Here is an 18,435-nt window from a genome sequence, read left to right on the forward strand (position 1 = left end):
AGATTCTCCTCGTCTTTGTCATCTATTTGGCAAAAGATTCAGGATAATCTAAAGAGCATGAGTGAGAGATATAAGCGTGTGGCGGATAAGAGACGTGTGCCTGGTCCGGACCTGAATGTTGGTGATCTGGTGTGGTTGTCTACCAAGAATATCAAATTGAAGGTTCCCTCCTTGAAGTTGGGTCCTAGGTTTATTGGGCCTTACAAGATCCTGTCTGTCATCAATCCTGTTGCCTACCGTCTTGATCTTCCTCAGACTTGGAAGATCCATAATGTTTTTCATAAGTCCTTATTGAAACCTTATGTTCAACCTATTGTACCCTCGCCTTTGCCTCCTCCTCCGATTATGGTTGATGGAAATCTTGAATTTCAGGTCTCTAGGATTGTGGATTCTCGTCTTGTCCGCGGTTCCCTCCAGTACCTCGTTCATTGGGAGGGTTATGGTCCTGAGGAGAGGATGTGGGTCCCAGTGACGGACATTAAGGCCTCTCGTCTCATCAGGGCTTTCCATAGGTCCCATCCTAAAAAGGTGGGCCCTGAGTGTCCGGAGTCCACTCCTAGAGGGGGGGGTACTGTAACAGCCAGACAGCTGAGAAGCGCTCACAGGAGCTTCTCAGATCCTCCTCCTTGAATTTCTTTGTTTTGGTTTAGTTTCTCATCTCGTTAGTCTATCTCAGCTGTCATGCAGTCAGACTGATCGCTACCCTTTAAGTTCCTCCCCATAATGCAGTAGTGTGTGGCTGATACAACTTCCTGGAGTGTGTGTGCATGCTGTTCCCAGTTCCCAGTCCTCAGTCCTCAGTTGTCAGTCGTCTGCAGATAAGTGCTGTTTATGTATTTATGTTTTTGTATTTTCTGGATCCAGGTGACCCTGACTCCCTCCGTGTCAGTGTAGGGAGCCGGTGGTCGTGTCCCTTCACTATTGTAGGGTCTTCAGGTAATAGATAGCCGAGGAACGTGGATATGCGGCCATCCACCTTTGGGGTGTTCGCATAGGCTGAGCAGTGAGGGAGAGCGGCAGCTCTATTGCAGGGGTCTCCCTTTGTTCCTTAGTTGTGGATCCAGAGAGACATTGTTTATATGGTATTGTCTTGTTTCCTGTACACCATCCGTGACAATAGCCCAATGGAGTAGCCGATTGTCGGAAGGGAAGCTTTTCTTCCTGACAATTGCCTGATTTTCAGTGGAGGAGAATGCTGCATTTACATGCAGCAATTTCCTCCACGGTATGGGGAGAAGTGATCACTAATTCCATCGCTCGTCCCCACAGAATCATTGTTTGCCGGCAGCAGAGAGCTGTTTAAAAGGAGCGATCTGCTGTCGGCAAATATTTTAGGTGTCCTCACGAACAATCCTATAACCTGATGAATGAGTGTTTCACTTGTTCATAGGGTAATCAGCACCACTTTTACACCGGCAGATTATCTCTTACCAGCGTCCCTATGAACACTCGTTATCAATAATGTGACCGAACATCAGGCAGTGTAAAGGGGTCTTAAAGGGGTTCTCCAGGAAAGAAAAAAAAAATATAAATGAACTTTTAAATGCCTTTAATTATTTGTCTAGGGGACAATCAGTAAAGGAGTTAAAATGGCAGTTGTCAGATTCCTGGACATAGAATCCGTCCTCCTAATGATGCTGCTGATGGCCTGTGTGAGAATACAGAGCAGGAGTCCTATGTAAACTCCGGTCTCTGCCTGCACCAGCACTGTGAAGCATGATATTATGTGCAGACGACAGCTGAGTGCTCAGCTGTGTCCATGTGCTTTGGAGCTCACCTCACCTCGTACTCACAAGCTGAAGTGTAGGGATGAGGAACAGACAGACGCTGCTGTGGGTTAGGAGTGTCATTAGAAAACACTTCAGCTTTTGTGCTTGAGGTGCGTTGAACTCAAGGTGAGGTGAGCTCCATTCCAAAGCACAGGGACACAGCTGAGAAGTTATCTCAGTGGTCATCTGCACATAATAGCATGCTTTACAGAGACCAGAATTTAAATAGGGCCGTGTGCTCTGTAATCTCACACAGGCAGTCCTGCACTGTCAGGAGGACGGATTTAATGCTCATAAATCTGACAGCAGCCATTTTAACTCCTTCACTGATTGTTTCCTAGACAAAAAGAGCCATTATAAATAATTAAATGCATTTTAGAGTTTATTTATAATAATATGTTTTTAAGTATTTTCTTTTTTTTTTCTTTCCTAGAGAACCCCTTTAAGCAACTGTAACAGCACCATTTAAATGAATAAGGCCATGCTGCAGTACCTTGCACAGCAGGTAGCTGGGAGCCACATCAGTAAAATATTGCTGTAGCTCCTTCATTCTCCTCATCAGTTGGGTTCCTGGCAGTCAGATCTTAACAAAATCCTATCACTTACTAAATGGAGAAAAGCCCTTAGATTGTAAAAGTCTATATCGCAAAGTCGGAGCATTACATGCACTCTGTTAGTTTAGTTTTGTCCATTGTCAACTGAAGAACTTTTAGGAAAATTACTTATTGACTCGGCCCTACTGTTTTGCCTTTTAAGAAAATATGTTCCTTTAGCAATTGCATCATTTGCATGGTCTTTGTAACAGCAGTGACACATGGTGGTATAAAGTCAGCATTCTGAGAGTGAGTCAATAATCACATCAGTCAATAGAAATGGTGGCATTCTGCAGAGTCAAGCCGAGTTTGCTGTTATACAGAAGACGAACAATAATAGCACTAGAAGCATAAACAGTGACATATTGTGCATCAGACTACAGGGGCAGTGTCAAGGAAATGCAACAATGATGTCTAAACTACTTTACAGACCAAAAAAAAGAAAGATAATTGAGTACAGATATAGATATTAGAGTACAATAAAAAGTTCACTGATACACATATAAAATGGTCTAAGTAATGAATTAAAAAGGTAGTCCATGATTAGAGACTAGGATCAACTTTTCTTCCAGAAACAGCGCCACTCCTTTTCATGGGCTGTGTCAGGTACTGCATCTCAGGCCCAATCACTTGAATGAGACTGAGCTGAAATAGCACATATCGGCCTTTGACAAGAGTGGTGCTATTTCTGGAAAAAGATGAGCCTTTTTTTTTCCTAAACTTGGACAACCCTTTTAAGTTTGATTAAAAGGGTTTTATCACTTCAGCTAGTGGCATTTATCATGTTAGGAAAGTTAATTCAAGCCACTTACTAATGTATTATGATTGTCCATATTGCTTCCTTTGCTGGCTTGATTCATTTTTCCATCACATTATACACCGCTTATTTCCATGGTTATGACTAGAGATGAGCAAATTTTTCGAAAACTCTATTAGCCGGTTTGCCGATCCGAATACATTTGCGGCGAATTACGTTAAAAAACGGCTATTTCCTGGCTGCTGATAGCCTTCATGGTGGTGTAGAACACTGTGCCTTGTAGTAACACGCATAGGGAGTCTGCTTTGGTAGTGAAATAATACAGTGAATCCGTATGACATGCAGATGACAGGCGTCGCTCTTAGAATCACAGCATACTTCACTTATTTGGGAAGTCAAGGGGCCAAAACTGACCAAATAACTCAAGTGTGAACTCAGCCTTACAGGTCGATATTAGCGTCAAGAAGAAGCGCACTCCTTTTACACCCTCGTCAGCTGATTCCACATAGATGTCTACAGAACCTGTTCTATTAAACGCTTATAAAAGTAGAGCCCCCGACAGATTGGAGAGGGTGTCAGCAGTAAGTTTGTGTTGACGTCAGTGATTCATTTCCCCCATTCTCTGATCCGTCAGAACAATTACTCAGAAAAAATGGATCCTGTCTGTGGTGGAGCATATGCCTTCACTCGGTCAGCATTTGCTCAGTAATCCATCAGTATTGCTAAAAGCGAAAAAAAAAACAGGAGTGGATCTAAAACAGAGATGACACATGAATGGAATATTTGCATGTCTCCTGTGTTTTCTACCCACTCCTGCTTTTGGCTACCAAATCATAAGCCAATTATGATGGGACCATACAGGCCTTAAAGCTGCTACACAGACAGGATCCGTTGTGCGTCTTGTTTTTCCTTCCTTCTGACAGATCAGAAGAAGTGTCAAATAAATGATCATGTCAGCCAAGCCAAAAGTCAAAATAGTGGACCACAGAGTGGCCCAATGACAGGGTCTGGAAGTGTCAGCAGCATGAGGAGACCACAGAGCGGCACAATGACAGAGTCTGGAGGTGGCAGGAGACCACAGAGCGGCACAATGACAGAGTCTTGAGGTGGCGGCAGCAGCAGCATCAGGAGGAGGCCACAGAGCGGAACAATAACAGAGTCTGGAGGTGGCAGCAACATAAGTAGGCCACAGAGTGGAACAATGACAAAGTTTGGAGGGGTGGCGGCAGCATCAGGAGGCCACAGAGTGGCAAGGTGACATACTGTGGAGGTGGGTGGCAATATCAGTACCCGCTGAAGATGGTGGGTGAAAGAAGGAGCACTTGGCATCAGATGTAGGTAGGCAGGTAGCCAGAAGAAACTGGTCTCTTTTGTCAAATTGTTAATGTGGTACCATGGATGATCTAGTCTGATGCATCAGGCATTGGTGTGTGGAAATCCTGGCTGATCAACGCCTGATTCATTTTGATGCAGTGTCCCACTATGTGCTATATGTGGGCAGTTTAAACTCTTGCTAAATGTCATATCAAATGTATTGTGGTATCATGCTGTAATTTCCTTTAACAGGCTGGCAGTGTCATTTATCTTTATTCGCCCCTAGGTGCTGCTTGCACCACTTATATATATATGTAAAGTTAGTGTGTCCGATGCTAATGAAGAGATGAGGAAGTTAATGGAGGAGGTGGAAATTAGTATTTCCACCGAAATAATTTAAAAAAGATTTTAACGCATATAAGTGCAGCGCTTAATGCAGAATACAAGATTTGTTGTCCACCGAAATAATTCTAAACATTTTTTATAGCACATAATTGCAGCGCTTAATGCTGAATACAAGATTTTTTGTCCACTGAATTTTGTCTAATTCAAAAAAGATCTTACCGCTGTGGGGACTCGCTCTGGTAGTTAGGATTAGCGGGTGCAGCACAGAGGCAAAGTAAAAGTTCACTACAAACATCAGTGTTTATTTACACGTGAAAGCAAAACAAAAACGCAAGTTGCTTGGTGATCGTTCACACACATGAAAAGTTCATATACAAAACAGTCACCTTTTCTCCTAGGTGTTACTTCGCACTCTGTTGGAAGTTCTGCTTTGTAAAGTCCACAGGCAAGCGTTAGGCGGCCTGTTCACCCTCACAGGGGTCTGAGCCCTCCAGCCCAGCTCAAGCTGTGGATGCCAACACAGCCCTCAGATCACAGCACACAGACCTCCTGAGCTCCACTGTCAGACGGAGGTAATTCTCCTCACCTGGCAATGCTGGCTGGTTTTTATGCTGGCAAAACCCGGCCTGGAACATGGGAGTAGTCACCCACCCAGCACTTTGACTACTCTCAGTAAGAGCCGTCCCGGATCAGCTATTACAGCCATACTAAGTATCAAGGTGTCAAACAGCAACTGCTGCTGACAAATAAAAGCTGGCTGTTACTCCACTGAGGCCAAGATCCTCGGTGACACGTACCTATCATCCACGATGATTCCTTGTACCTTTTTACACCGCATATAAGTACAGCGCTTAATGCTGAATACAAGATTTTTTGTCCACCTAAATAATTTAAAAAAGACTTACCGCCTATAAGTGCAGCGCTTAATGCTGAATACAAGATTTTTTGTCCACCAAAATAATTCAAAAAAGATTTTACCGCATATAAGTGCAGCGCTTAATGCTGAATACAAGATTTTTTTCCCACCAAAATAATTTTAAAAAGATTTTACCGCATATAACTGCAGCACTTAAGGCTGAATACAATTTTTTTTCCATCAAAATAAATCACACAAGATTTTACCACATATAACACCATCGCTGAATACAAGCTCCTTGGAGGGTCACGGAGCATCCGGCATCTATTCGCTCCGCTGAAGGATTATATTGAAAGTGTGCAGAAGCCACACAGGGGCCCCCATGCTGCAGATTTATGATAGAGACATCATAGAGATTTTAACACATATAACTGCAGCGCTGAACGCTGAATTCTATTTTTTTGCCCACTGAAATAAGTCACAAAAGATTTCACCACAAATAACTGCAGCGCTGAAACGCTGAATACTATTTTTTTCCACTGAAATTAGTCACAAAAGATTTTAATGCATATAAGTGCAGCGCTGAACGCTGAATAAAATTTCTATTTCCACAAAAATACTTCAATAAAGATTTTACTACATATAAAGGAGCACGGAGATGGAAAGGGTCTTCGGATTCCCCCCGCACTATACGGACATCTCAGAAATGACCCACTGCTCCCGACAGCAGCTCCTGGGAAGGTCATGGAGCGTCCCGGTCATCCGGTATCTATTCGCTCCGCTAAAGGATTATTTTGAAAGTGTGTAGAAGCCACACGGGGCCCCCATGCTGCATATTTATCATGGAGACAACATGGAGATTCAACCGCATAGAACTGCAGTGCTGACCGCTGAATAAATTTTGTTTTTCGACCGAAATACTTCAGTAAAGATTTTACCACATATAACTGCCGCAGTGACTGACTGCTACCGCCGCTACTTCCATGAACCTCTGCCCGGGTAGGTAGGCTGCTGAGAAGCAGGTGCTCTACCCCAGGCACGTTTGGCTCCTGAAATCCCATTGCTGCCATCCTGCTGAATCCCAGCCATGCTTTTAACACATATAACCGCCAACGTGAACTGAGAATGTATTTTTCTGCTTGTACTGAAATAGGCCACTAAACGCTTTCAACACATCTAACCGCTGCCGACATGAACTGAGAATGTATTTTTCTGTTTGTACTGAAATAGGCCACTAAACGCTTTCAACACATATAACCGCCGCTGACGTGAACTGAGAATGCATTTTTCTGTTTGTACTGAAGTAGGCCACTAAACGCTTTCAACACATCTAAACGCCGCCAACGTGAACTGAGAATGCATTTTTCTGTTTGTACTGAAATAGGCCACTAAACGCTTTCATCACATCTAACCGCTGACGTGAACTGAGAATATATTTTTCTTTTTGTACTCAAATAGGCCACTGAACCCTTTTGCCACAAATAAGTGCACCAGTGAAATGCGCATATATTTTTCTTTTTTATTACTGTAATACACCCCTATATTCTTTCAACAGAAATAACTGTAGAAGTAAACAGAGCATATATTATTCTTGTTGGACTGAAATAGGCCACTATGTACTTTCAACAGAGTTAACTGCAGAAATGCACTGAGAATATATATTTCCTGTTGGAATGAAATAGGCCACTATATGCTTTAACCAGAAAACAATTAAATAGTGCAGTGCGTATATATTTTTCTTATTTTACTGAAATACGCCCCTATATGCTTTCACGAGAAATAACTGCAACATTGAGGTGCGTATATATTTGTCTTTTTTTTTACTAAAATACGCCCCTATACGCTTTCAACAAAAATAACTGCAACAGTGCAGTGTGTATATATTTTTTTATTTTTTTACTGCAATATGCCCCTATATGCTTTTAACCGAAATAACTGCAACAGTGCAGTGCGTATATATATATATATATATATACATATATATATATATATATACAGTACAGACCAAAAGTTTGGACACACCTTCTCATTCATAGAGTTTTCTTTATTTTCATGACTATGAAAATTGTAGATTCACACTGAAGGCATCAAAACTATGAATTAACACATGTGGAATTATATACATAACAAACAAGTGTGAAACAACTGAAAATATATCATATTCTAGGTTCTTCAAAGTAGCCACCTTTTGCTTTGATTACTGCTTTGCACACTTTTGGCATTCTCTTGATGAGCTTCAAGAGGTAGTCCCCTGAAATGGTTTTCACTTCACAGGTGTGCCCTGTCAGGTTTAATAAGTGGGATTTCTTGCCTTATAAATGGGGTTGGGACCATAGAAACATAGAAACATAGAATGTGTCGGCAGATAAGAACCATTTGCCCCATCTAGTCTGCCCAATATACTGAATACTATGGATAGCCCCCGGCCCTATCTTATATGAAGGATGGCCTTATGCCTATCCCATGCATGCTTAAACCCCTTCACTGTATTTGCAGCTACCACTTCTGCAGGAAGGCTATTCCATGCATCCACTACTCTCTCAGTAAAGTAATACTTCCTTATATTACTTTTAAACCTTTGCCCCTCTAATTTAAAACTGTGTCCTCTTGTGGTAGTTTTTCTTCTTTTAAATATGCTCTCTTCCTTTACCGAGTTGATTCCCTTTATGTATTTAAAAGTTTCTATCATATCCCCTCTGTCTCTTCTTTCTTCCAAGCTATACATATTAAGGTCCTTTAACCTTTCCTGGTAAGTTTTATCCTGCAATCCATGTACTAGTTTAGTAGCTCTTCTCTGAACTCTCTCTAGAGTATCTATATCCTTCTGGAGATATGGCCTCCAGTACTGCGCACAATACTCCAAGTGAGGTCTCACCAGTGTTCTGTACAGCGGCATAAGCACTTCACTCTTTCTACTGCTTATACCTCTCCCTATACATCCAAGCATTCTGCTGGCATTTCGTGCTGCTCTATTACATTGTCTTCCCACCTTTAAGTCTTCTGAAATAATTACTCCTAAATCCCTTTCCTCAGATACTGAGGTCAGGACTGTGTCAAATATTCTATATTCTGCCCTTGGGTTTTTACGCCCCAGGTGCATTATCTTGCACTTATCCACATTAAATTTCAGTTTCCAGAGTTCTGACCATTCTTCTAGTTTTCCTAAATCCTTTTCCATTTGGCATTACCCTCCAGGAACATCAACCCTGTTACATATCTTTGTGTCATCAGCAAAAAGACAAACCTTACCAGCAAGGCCTTTTGCAATATCACTTATGAAGATATTAAACAAAATCGGTCCCAGTACAGATCCCTGTGGAACCCCACTGGTAACATTACCTTGTTTTGAATGTTCTCCATTGACTACAACCCTCTGTTGTCTGTCACTCAGCCACTGCCTAATCCACTCAACAATATGGGAGTCCATGCTCAATGACTGCAGTTTATTGATAAGTCTTCTATGTGGGACAGTGTCAAAAGTCTTACTAAAATCTAGATATGCGATGTCTACTGCACCTCCACCGTCTATTATTTTATTCACCCAGTCAAAAAAATCTATAAGATTTGTTTGACATGATCTCCCTGAAGTAAACCCATGTTGTTTTTCATCTTGCAATCCATGGGATTTTAGATGTTCCACAATCCTATCCTTTAATAGGGTTTCCATTAATTTGCCTACTATTGATGTCAGACTCACTGGTCTATAGTTGCTCGATTCCTCCCTACTACCTTTCTTGTAAATGGGCACGACATTTGCCAATTTCCAATCTTCCGGGACGACTCCTGTTACTAATGATTGGTTAAATAAATCTGTTAACGGTTTTGCCAGCTCACCACTAAGCTCTTTTAATAATTTTGGGTGTATCTCATCAGGCCCCTGTGACTTATCTGTCTTCACCTTAGACAGCAAACTTAGAACATCTTCCTCTGTAAAGATACATGCATCAAACGATTTAATAGTCATTCTTTCTAGTGGAGGTCCTTCTCCTTTTTCTTTTGTAAAAACTGAACAGAAGTATTCATTAAGGCAGTCGGCTAGCCCTTTATTCTCTTCTACATACCTTCCGTCCTTTGTTTTTAATTTAGTTATTCCTTGTTTTAATTTCCTTTTTTCATTTATATATCTGAAGAATGTCTTATCCCCTTTTTTCATAGACTGAGCTAGTTTTTCTTCTGCCTGCGCTTTAGAAGTTCTTATAACTTGCTTGGCCTCTCTCTGCCTAATCTTGTAGATTTCCTTATCTTCATTGCTCTGGGTTTTTTTATAATTACAAAATGCTAGCTTTTTATTTTTAATGATTTGGGCCACTTCTGCTGAGTACCACATTGGTCTCCTCCTTTTTTTGCTTTTACTGACAAGTCTAATGCAATTTTCTGTTGCCTTCAATAATGCACCTTTTAAGTAGTCCCATTTCTCCTGGACTCCATGTAATCCGTTCCAGTCTGATAAGGACTCATTTATGACTAATTTCATTTTTGAAAAGTCTGTTTTTCTAAAATCTAAAACTTTTGTTTTTGTGTGGTGGGACTCTTTCACAGTTCTTATATTAAACCACACTGACTGGTGATCACTAGATCCCAAGGTTTCGCCTACAATGACATCATATACCGAATCCCCGTTTGTGAATACCAAATCCAAAATGGCCTCCCTCCGGGTTGGCTCCTCAACCACTTGTTGTAGAGATAACCCCAGTAGGGAATTTAGAATATCTGTACTCCTGGTAGAACTTGCTATTTTGGTTTTCCAGTTTATATCTGGAAGATTGAAATCTCCCATAATGATAACTTCTCCTTTCATTGTCATTTTAGCTATTTCTTCAACTAGTAGATCATCTAGTTCTTTAACTTGACCAGGTGGTCTATATATCACACCTACACGAGTTACTGCATGGTTAGCAAACTGCAACGTAACCCAAACTGACTCTATGTTGGCCTCACCAACTTTTTTAGGTTAGATTTAATGCTATCTTTCACATACAGGGCCACTCCTCCTCCTTTCTTGCCTTCTCTGTCTCTTCTGTATAAAGAGTACCCTGGTATGGTTATGTCCCAGTCATTTCTTTCATTAAACCATGTCTCCGTAACAGCCACTAAATCTACATTCTCAGATGCCATTATTGACCCAAGTTCATTGATTTTTTTACCTAAACTGCGAGCATTTGTAGACAGGACTCTGAGCTTATCATTTCTTAACCTCTGTGCTTCTGACCTGTTCTGGCATTGTTTCGGGGGGCAATTGGACTCTTTTATTTTCACTCTTTTGTCCCCCCTTCCTAGTATAAATACTCTTTCGCAAATTCTTGGAGTTGTTCACTAAGTACATTTGTTCCTTTGAGAGAAAGATGCAAACCATCTTTTTTGTACAGTTCCTTTCTATTCCAAGTAGAGCTATCATGAGAAACAAAGCCAAATCCTTGCTCTTGACACCATTTACCAAGCCATATGTTGAACTCCTTTATGCGCCTCTGCCTATCATTCTGAACATTATGCACAGGCAGAACTTCAGAAAATGAAATGGTGGATGCAAAATCCTGTACGTCATTACCAAGTGTGATAAAAGATTTTTTCACCTCTGACACTTCATTGCAAGCCAGGTCATTTGTCCCTAGATGGACAAGAACATCCACATCCCCTTCCTGCTTTGCTTGCTTAACAATATTAATAATACGTCTTCTATCTCTTCTAGCAGTAGCCCCAGGGAGACATCTCACAAAACCATTTTCTTTAAGCTCCACACTTCTTATGATTGAATCACCCAGCAACAGCTGCATCCTTTGAAACTTCACTTTATCTTTTTTGTTGCATACATTAGACATAGGAGTCGATGGTTTCTCACCCTCTGTGCTTGAGTCCATATCCATGTTGTCCTTACATTCTGAGAGTGCTGCAAATGAATTATGGAGAACCACCGACTGTGGGACATGTTTTCTATTCACCACTCTAAGACTTCCAGAACCTACATTAACCCATCTGCCATTTCTGGGGGTCCTCTGTGGCAGTGGCATTGCAGCAGTCCTAGCTGGAGTTTGTTTAACAGATAATTTAAATATTTCAGCTTTCAAAAATGCAATTTCCTGCTGCAGTAAGGAGAACTGTCTACAGATCTGACAGCATCCGAATCTCCAAAGAGTGGAACATGAAATAAATGCACAACAATTCCTGCACTGAACCAAGTCTGCCATTTTAAAGAGGAGAAAAAAATAAAAAAATAAGAAAATAAATTTGTAACTTTAAATCAAACAAATCAAACAAATCTTACCTTTTTTTTTTTGTATTGTTTCCACCTTCCAGCCTACCTCCTGACTATCTCCTGCAATATCTCTTTACTAGTACTTAATGTAGTACTTATAAATGGGGTTGGGACCATCAGTTGTGTTGAGGAGAAGTCAGGTGGATACACAGCTGATAGTCCTACTGAATACACTGTTAGAATTTGTATTATGGCAAGAAAATAGCAGCTAAGTAAAGAAAAACGAGTGGCCATCATTACTTTAAGAACTCCTTCAAGACTGTTGGAGGACCATTTCAGGGGACTACCTCTTGAAGCTCATCAAGAGAATGCCAAGAGTGTGCAAAGCAGTAATAAAAGCAAAAGGTGGCTACTTTGAAGAACCTAGAATATGACATATTTTCAGTTGTTTCACACTTGTTTGTTATGTATATAATTCCACATGTGTTAATTCATAGTTTGGATGCCTTCATAGTCATGAAAATAAAGAAAACTCTTTGAATGAGAAGGTGTGTCCAAACTTTTGGTCTGTACTGTATATATATATATTTAATGAAATAAGCCCCAATATACTTTCACCAGAAATAACTGCAGATGTGACCTGAAAATATATATTTCTTGTTAGAATGAAATAGGCCACTATACGCCATTTTTCTTCTGTAATATGCCCCTATACACTTTCACCAGAAATAACTGCAACAGTGCAGTGTGTATATATCTGTCATTTTTTTACTGAAATACGCCCCTATACGCTTTTAACAGAAATAACTGCAACAGTGCAGTGCGTATATATTTTTCTTTTTTTTAATGAAATACGCCACTATACGCTTTCACCAGAAATAACTGCAGATGTGATCTGAGAATATATATTTCTTGTTGGAATGAAATAGGCCACTATACGTTTTAACCAGAAAACAATGAAATAGTGCAGTGCGTATATATTTTTCTTATTTTATGGAAATATGCCCCTATACGCTTTCACCAGAAATAACTGCAACAGTGCAGTGCATATATATTTGTCTTTTTTTTTACTGTAATACGCCCCTATATGCTTTCACCAGAAATAGCTGCAACAGTGCAGTACATATATATTTTTCTTATTTTACTGAAATAGGCCCCTATACACTTTGACCAGAAATAACTGCAACAGTGCAGTGCGTATATATTTAGATTTTTTTAATGAAATATGCCCCTATACACTTTCACCAGAAATAACTGCAGAAGTGACCTGAGAATATATATTTCTTGTTGGAATGAAATAGGCCACTATACGCTTTAACCAGAAAACAATTAAATAGTGCAGTGCGTATATATCTTTATTATTTTATGGAAATACGCCCCTATATGCTTTTACCAGAATTAACTGCAGAAATGCACTGAGAATATATTTTTTCTTTTTTTTACTGTAATACGCCCCTATACAATTAAATAGTGCAGTGCGTACTGTATTTTTCGCCCTATAAGACGCACCTAGGTTTTTGAGGAGGAAAATAAGAAAATATTTTTTTTTAACCAAAAGGTGTGCTTTTGGTGGGTTTTGAATTAATGGTGGTCTGTGCATGACACTATTATGGGGGATCTGTGGATGAGACACTGTCATGTGGGGGATCTGTGAATGGCACTGTTATGGGGGATCTGTGGATGGCACTGTTATGGGGGATCTGTGGATGGCGCTGTTATGGGGGATCTGTGGATGGCGCTGTTATGGGGGATCTGTGGATGGCACTGTTATGGGGGATCTGTGGCTGGCGCTGTTATGGAGATCTGTGGATGGCACTGTTATGGGGGATCTGTGGATGGTACTGCTATGGGGTGGGAGATCTGTGGATGGCATTGTTATGGGGTGGGGGGATCTGTGGATGGCATTGTTATGGGGTGGGGGTTCTGTGGATGGAACTGTTATGGGGGGGATCTGTGGATGACACTGCTATATGTCATCCACAGATCCCCCTCATAACAGTGTCCCCAAATACACCGTCCCTCTGCTCACCGAAGTATTTATAAATATGAATCCTTATCCTGTTATTAAGTTTAACTAACGCTGCGCTCTCCCCTGTTCCCATGTTCCCCTGTATCCCCACAGCACTTGCGAACAAGCTTCCATAGCAGGCAGAGCGGACGGCAGCAGTAACGTCACTCACTGACGTCGCGCGCCTGCTCCGCCTGCTTCATTCATAAAGTGGGCGGAGCAGGCGCTCGACGTCAGTGAGTGACGTTACTGCTGCTGTCTGCTCTGCCTGCTATGGAAGCTTGTTCGTAAGTGCTGTGGGGATACAGGGGAACATGGGAACATGGGAGAGCGCAGCGTTAGTTAAACTTAATAACAGGATAAGGATTCATGTTTATAAATACTTTGGTGAGCGGCGGGGCCTGGTGTAAGAGTACAGTGACTGCTCCGGGCCCCGCCCCTAGTTCCGGACTCCAGCTCCTCCTCTCTCCCGGCTCATACATCGCAGTCTTCAACAGAAATAACTGCAACAGTGCAGTGCATATATATTTTTTATTTTTTTACTGTAATATGCCCCTATACGATTTTAACAGAAATAACTGCAACCGTGCTGTGCGTATATATATTTCTTTTTTTAATTAAATAAGCCCCTATAGGCTTTCACCAGAAATAACTGCAGAAGTGACCTGAGAATATATTTTTCTTGTTGGAATGAAATAGACCACTCTACGCTTTAACCAGAAAACAATTAAGGCTACTTTCACACTTGCGTTTGGGGTTCCGCTTGTGAGATCCGTTTGAGGGCTCTCGCAAGCGGCCCCGAACTGATCCGTTCATCCCCAATGCATTCTTAATGGATAAGAATCCGTTCAGAATACATCAGTTTGGCTCCGTTCCGCCTCCATTCTGCTCTGGAGGCGGACACCAAAACCGTGCAGAGCCAAACAGATCCGTCCTGACTTACAATGCAAGTCAATGGGGACGGATCCGTTTGACGTTGACACAATATGGTGCAATTGCAAACGGATCCATCCCCTATTGACTTTCAATGTAAAGTCAGGAGTCCCTATTAATATACCATCGGATCGGAGTTTTCTCCAATCCGATGGTATATTTTAACTTGAAGCATCCCCATCACCATGGGAACGCCTCTATGTTAGAATATACCATCGGATTTGAGTTAGATCGTGAAAACTCAGATCCGACAGTATATTCTAACACAGAGGCGTTCCCATAGTGATGGGGACGCTTCAAGTTATAATATACTAAGAACTGTGGACATAATTAATTAAATTCATTGGTGGCCAGTGCGGCCCCCCCTCCCCCCCCCCCCCAGTTTTAAATTCATTGGTGGCCAGTGCGGCCCCCCCTCCCTCCCCAGTATTAAATTCATTGGTGGCCAGTGCGGCCCCCCTCCCTCCCCAGTTTTAAATTCATTGGTGGCCAGTGCTGCCTCCCCTCTCCCCCCCCTAATTAATATCACCCCCCCATCATTGGTGGCAGCGGAGAGTTCCGATCGGAGTCACAGTTTAATCGCTGCGGCTCCAATCGGTTACCATGGCAGCCAAGACGCTACTGCAGGGAGGGGGGGGCCGCACTGGCCACCAATTAATTTAAAACTGGGGAGGGAGGGGGGGCCCCCTGCTGCCTGGCAACACCTGATCTCTTACAGGGGGCTATGATAGGCACAATTAACCCCTTAGGTGCGGCACCTGAGGGGTTAATTGTGCGGATCACAGCCCCCTGTAAGAGATCGGGTACTGCCAGGCAGCAGGGGGCCGTTATGTCCACAGTTCTTAGTATATTCTAACTTGAAGCGTCCCCATCACCATGGGAACGCCTCTGTGTTAGAATATACTGTCGGATCTGAGTTTTCACAATATGAAAACTCAGATCTGAAAGAGCTGTTTATGCAGACGGATCGATTCTGAACGGATGCAAGCGTTTGCATTATAGGTGCGGATCCGTCTGTGCAGATACCAGATGGATCCGCACTGAACGCAAGTGTGAAAGTAGCCTAAATAGTTCAGTACATATATTTTTCTTATTTTACTGAAATACGCCCCTATACACTTTCACCAGAGATAACTGCAACAGTGCAGTGCGTATATATTTTTCATTTTTTTATGAAATACGCCCCTATACGCTTTCACCAGAAATAACTGCAGAAGTGACCTGAGAATATATATTTCTTGTTGTACTGAATAAGATACTAAGATATAAGCCACTAAAGGCTTTCCAACATAACACTTGCAGCCCAATAACAAAAAGCTGGAATGACAGAGCTGTCTATTGACTATTTGGAATGAAATAGGCCACTATACTTTTGACTATGGAACTCTCTGTCTGAGGAGGTGGTGATGGTGAGTACAATAAAGGAATTCAAGAGGGGCCTGGATGTAGTTCTGGAGCGTAATAATATTACAGGCTATAGCTACTAGAGAGGGGTCGTTGATCCAGGGAGTTAGTCTGATTGCCTGATTGGAGTCGGGAAGGAATTTTTTATTCCCCTAAAGTGGGGAAAATTGGCTTCTACCTCACAAGTTTTTTTTTGCCTTCCTCTGGATCAACTTAAAGGATAACAGGCCGAACTGGATGGACAAATGTTTTTTTTCGGCCTTATGTACTATGTTAATATACGCTTTAACCAGAAAACAATTAAATAGTGCAGTGCGTATATATTTTTTCCCATTTTACTGAAATACGCTCCTATACACTTTCACCAGAAATAACTGCAACAGTGCAGTGCGTATATATTTTTATTTTTTTTACTGTAATACACCCTTATACGCTTTCAACAGAAATTACTGCAGAAGTGAAATGCGTATATATTTTTCTTGATGTACTGAATAAGATACTAAGATATAAGCCACTAAAGGCTTTCCATCATAACACTTGCAGCCCAATAGCAAAAAGTTGGAATGACAGAGCTGTCTAATGACTATATGGATCCCCAAATAAACATTCCCTGCACTTGTAAATCACTTTCTTATTAATGTCCCTAGCGCCTTCTAATGTCTCTCTCTGCACTAAGATGCTGTTAAATGATTCCTCCCTATCCTTTCCCTGCACTTATAAATCCTTTTTTCAGTTTTTTTTTTAAACATAGAGGTTTTTCCAATAGTTGTCCCTAGCCCCTTCACACATCTGTCCCTGCACTCTGAACGCTGGAAAATGGCAGAATCTAAAATGGCTGCTGTATTTTGTGACATCACGGGGCTGACTGGCTGCCGATTGGCTGCATGCAGGCATGTCAATCTGGGTGATCCCACCTTTCCAGAGTTCCTTGCCCCATGTCCTCAGTCCTCACACGTGTAGCCACCATTTTAGGAAAATTGCGATTCGTTACTGCGAAGCGCGAGGAAATTCACATTTGTTTGGAATCTAAGTTTTTCTGAAATTCGGATTGAATTCCACTTCGTCAGCTTCGATTCACTCATCTTTAGTTATGACCACCCTGCAATCCATCAGCAGTGGCTGTGCTTGCACACTATAGGAAAAAGTACCGGCCTCTGTAATTGCCAGGACCATGGGAGCTCATAGAGGCTAGTGCCTTTTTCTATAGTGTGCAAGCACGACCACCACTGATAGAGGGTGGTGGAGGGTGGTCATAACCATGGAAACTAGCCGTGTATAATGTGATAGAAAAATGAATCCAGCCAGCAAAAGAAGCAATATGGACGATCACAATACAATAGTAAGTGACTAATATTAAGTTTCTCTACATGATAAATGCTGTTTTCTGAAGTGATACAACTCCTTTAATCCTTAGAGCCAGAAGTTCCCAGTGACGTCCACTATACAGTGTTTTGGGCTTGACTTTACTTGATTTATAATAGGGATCTGGCATGTGCTACATTCAAGGATTCGCCTGCTACACCTGGCATGCTGAAAGGCAATTAGTTTTGAAAAAGGACATTTTGTCCTACATTATTTCCTCACAAACCACATCTGCTGATTTCCCCTTTTGCCCCAAAGCTCAATTATCGGTCTTGTGTAATGGATTTTCTGACTGAGGTAGCAGACAGACACGACTAACATGTATCTGGGAAAATCTCTAGCAGCTGTTGCTCCGGCCTCTGGAGAGAATCCCTCTGCCTTCAGAATGCCATGTGAATATTGAGACGGAATTGGCACAAGTCACTACACTGTATTACTGTATTTCTATTTCTGGGTATGAATGTAATGCTGCAGTGTATCATATATGCCATGTTTTTCTGGCTTTTAAGCATTATTTGCATTTGCGGAAAGGCAGAAGAATTAAAAATATCACATCACTGCTTTACCACACATTTTAGTGTATAACAGATCCTAATGTGGATCAAAGGACGGCAAAAAATACTCCCATAATGCATAAGCCAATTTGCCCTAAAAATGAGGGGAAAATGTCTGTCCTGATCCTACTAGATGGACTGACTAGATCAAAACTTCAAGGGGTTGTCCGTATTCAGAGCTGAACTCAGACATATCCCCATTTTCATCCAGGCATCGCCTCTGACAGGAGCATCGGATCATTTTCTTTGTTTATATTTTTAACACTGCTAGGTGGAGGCTTCCACTGAACAATGTTGATGGTGACGTCACCAGCACTGATGGGCGGACTAAAGCCCGCCCATTAGTGCCG

General features: G+C 41.6%; 1 protein-coding gene across 1 annotated transcript in view; it reads right to left on the reverse strand.

The window, feature by feature from the left end:
- The window catches only part of CPNE4 (copine 4), a 475,385-nt gene that overhangs the window by 107,558 nt on the left and 349,392 nt on the right, over positions 1 to 18,435 (reverse strand). The gene's annotated exons all lie outside the window — the stretch shown is intronic.

The sequence above is a fragment of the Bufo bufo genome, chromosome 5 (assembly GCF_905171765.1).
Source record: "Bufo bufo chromosome 5, aBufBuf1.1, whole genome shotgun sequence".
NCBI classification, from domain to species: domain Eukaryota; kingdom Metazoa; phylum Chordata; class Amphibia; order Anura; family Bufonidae; genus Bufo; species Bufo bufo.